The sequence below is a fragment of the Myotis myotis genome, unplaced genomic scaffold (genome assembly GCF_014108235.1).
Source record: "Myotis myotis isolate mMyoMyo1 unplaced genomic scaffold, mMyoMyo1.p scaffold_m19_p_5, whole genome shotgun sequence".
Classification (NCBI taxonomy): Eukaryota; Metazoa; Chordata; class Mammalia; order Chiroptera; family Vespertilionidae; genus Myotis; species Myotis myotis.
Genome location: NW_023416357.1, coordinates 80,221,492 through 80,225,467, shown reverse-complemented (window position 1 = coordinate 80,225,467; position 3,976 = coordinate 80,221,492).

The window sequence follows — 3,976 nt, the reverse complement described above, 5'->3', positions numbered from 1 at the left end:
CTGCACATCTCCCAATGGGGATGTGCCCGCAGCCAAGGTACATGCCCTTGACCGGAATCGAACCCGGGACCTTTCAGTTTGCAGGCTGACGCTCTATCCACTGAGCCAAACTGGTTTCGGCAGTTGTATTTTTGAAGTGGTTATGCGAGGCAGCAATCTCCGGTGTTTACCTATGCTGCCAACTTGGTTTTTCCCGGGGGGGGTGCTTTTTTTATACATCTGTTCAGTGAGGGCAGGGGAGCATGAGCTGTGGGAGTTCCCGCCGTGGGGGTCATCACAGTTTCCAGGTGTCGTCATCTGCCTGGTAGCTGACCTGTTAGGAATTCCAGGGCGGGACGGTATCTGTGTCACCATTTGACTGGTGCACTGGCCTGTTACGAATTCTAGGAAGGGCCCAGTATCTGTGTCACCATCTGCCTGGCGGAGGCATGCATCAGCTCCTGGACCCCCTTTCGACCTAACACTATCCACTGAGCCAAACCACCTAGGGCTTACTAAACATTTCTTAAAAGTGCATTATATTAAAAACCACCAAAAAAAAATTCAAGTTGTGATTGTGTTAAAACAACTATCTCACCATTCTCTTCCTACCTTCCAACAAAACTAAAATACAACGGATCACTTTGTTGTTAACTTTCCTTCCACAGGGTGGAGTTAATGACTGGTGGGGAGTATCTGTTCAGAGAATCTGCAAAGAAAAGATACTGAGGACTGAAGTGAGAGCCCTCCAGGAAATAATCTAGACTGGCTCACCAATTACTTTGAGTCAGTGGTGTTGTCAAATTATCCATCCATCCATCCATCGTTCATTTACTTAACAAAAACGGATATTTAGGAGTGCCTACTATGCAGCAGGCATGATTCCAGGTACTGGGGATACAGCAGTATATAAAACAAAGTTTTGACTTCATAAAGCTCACATTCTAGTTATAAGAAACAGACAATGAGCACATGCCAGGATATTAAGAGGGATTGGAGGGGTGGAATTTTACATGGAAGGGAAGACTGAAATGGAATTAGGGAGTAAGATATGAGGCTAAATGGAGGAAAACTATTCCAGAGGGAGTAATTGCAAAGGTCTTCAGGCAGGAAACTTCTTGGTGTGTTCCAAGAATAACAAAAAAGTCAATGACCAGAACTGAGTGAGGGAGAAAGTAATAAGAGATGAAATCTGAGAGGTGACAGAGTCTCCTGGGCCATTTATTATTGGGACTTAGGGTTTCAGACTGAATCAGAAGGATCTGCTTTGACTCAAGGATGTAGCAGCAGTTCTCAACCTGTGGGTCACGACCCCTGAAAATACATCCTGCATATCAGATATCTACATGACGATTCATAACAGTAGCAAAATTACAGTTATGAAGTAGCAACGAACATAATTTTATGGTTGGGGGTCACCACAACATGAGGAACTGTATTAAAGGGTCGAGGCATTAGGAAGGTTGAGAACCACTGCAAGGGTCACCCAGGCTGATGCATGGGGGTTAAGACGGTAGGAGGCATAGAAGCATGGAAGTGGAGCTATTGTCCTAATCCAGGTGAGAGATGACCACAGCTTGGACCTGAGCAGTAAGAGGTAGCAGTGGGAGATGGCTCAGCCCTGCAGCTACAGGTCCCCGTGCATGGTTAGAAAAAGAGTTTGTAGTCTGGCGACTATACGTAACGATGCTGTGTTGCATATTTGAAAGTTGATAAGAGAAAACAGAACAGGAGAACCAAGATGGCGGCATAGGTTAATGCCGGAGATTGCTGCCTTGAACAACCAAATCAAAACACACCTAAAAGACGGAACGGACATCATCCAGAACCACAGGAAGGCTGGCTGAGTGGAAATTCTATAACTAGGAGGAAAGAGAATATCATACCCAGACTCAGAGGAGGCGCAGTGCTGAAGTGAAATACTCAGGTACGGAGTGTGCGCGGAGCGGGCTGGCGGCAGAGGGCGCGGTTGGTGCTTTCAATCGGGAGGGAGTCTCAGATTCTGAGCTCCAGATCCAGGCAAGTCTCTAGGGACCCAGACTCAAACGGGAGAAGCAGGACTGTCTGGCTTCAGTCGGAACTTGAATGCAGCTTTCTCTCCGAGGTTTGCTGCGGTTGCTGGGACTCTGTGAGGCAGAGCCCCTGGGGACAGGACTGAGAGCCGCCATAACTGCTCCCTCCAGCCCGCCCTGTTGATCCCGAGCCCGAGCGACCCACCCGCCCCGCCCAAGCCCTGCGCAGAGCCATTTGCCAGATAGCCTCAGGCAAAGGCTAGATTAGCACCTCCCTAGAGGACAGAAGTTTTCCCACTGCAGACACAGCTGATTCTCACAGCCAGCTGGCCTGGAGGTCAAATCCCCCTAGTATTAACTACAACAATCAAGGCTTAACTACAGGAGGACTGCGCACAAAGACCACTAGGGGGTGCACCAAGAAAGCATAAAAAATGCGGAGACAAAGAAACAGGACAAAACTGTCAATGGAGGATATTCAGTTCAGAACCACACTTTTAAGGTCTCTCAAGAACTGTCTAGAAGCCGCTGATAAACTTAATGAGATCCTCAACAAATCTAATGAGACCCTCGATGTTATGATAAAGAACCAACTAGAAATTAAACATACACGGACTGAAATAATGAATATTATACAGACTCCCAACAGCAGGCCAGAGGACCGCAAGAATCAAGGCAAAGATTTGAAATGCAAAGAAGCTAAAAACACCCAACTGGAAAAGCAAAATGAAAAAAGAATCCGAAAATACGAAGATAGTGTAAGGAGCCTCTGGGACAGCTTCAAGCGTACCAACATCAGAATTATAGGGGTGCCAGAAGATGAGAGAGAGCAAGATATTGAAAACCTATTTGAAGAAATAATGACAGAAAACTTCCCCCACCTGGTGAAAGAAATAGACTTACAAGTCCAGGAAGCGCAGAGAACCCCAAACAAAAGGAACCCAAAGAGGACCACACCAAGACACATCATAATTAAAATGCCAAGAGCAAAAGACAAAGAGAGACTCTTAAGAGCAGCAAGAGAAAGAAACTCAGTTACCTACAAGGGAGTACCCATACGACTGTCAGCTGATTTCTCAACAGAAACTTTGCAGGCCAGAAGGGAATGGCAAGAAATATTCAAAGTGATGAATACCAAGAACCTACAACCAAGATTACTTTATCCAGCAAAGCTATCATTCAGAATTGAAGGTCAGATAAAGAGCTTCACAGATAAGGAAAAGCTAAAGAGTTCATCACCACCAAACCAGTATTATATGAAATGCTGAAAGGTATCCTTTAAGAAGAGGAAGAAGAAGAAAAAGATAAAGATACAAATTATGAAAAACAAACATGCATCTATCAATAAGTGAATCTAAGAATCAAGTGAATAAATAATCTGGTGATCATAATGGAATCAGGGACATAGAAAGGGAATGGACTGACTATTCTTGGGTGGGTAAGGGGTGTGGGAGATGCGGGAAGAGACTGGACAAAAATCGTGCACCTATGGATGAGGACAGTGGGTGGGGAGTGAGGGCGGATGGTGGGGCGGGAACTGGGAGGAGGGGAGTTGTGGGGGGAAAAAAGAGGAACAAATGTAATAATCTGAACAATAAAGATTTAATTAAGAAAAAAAAAAAGAAAGTTGATAAGAGAGTAAATCTTATAAATTCTCAAAGGAAAAAGGATGTCCCTTCTGGGGCTCAGGCTGACTTTCAGTTCCCACTTGCCCCCTCACCCAGCTGCCCTGGACAGGGAACAGCCTGTCCAGGATTCCTCCTGTGAGGGCATAGAAGTGAGTGAACACGAAGCCTTGCCCTCATTCCCTAAAGCATTTTACAACATGCAGTGGGTCCTCCTGTTTTCTTGGATCAGCAACTTCCCCAAGTCTTTTCTGCTGTCATCCCGTGTGCAGGTTTGTCTGCACCTGAACTCCCTGATGGGCTGGAATGTTTTCTTCAAATTTTAATATTTACGGGGGCATTTTTACATGGAACTGTTGG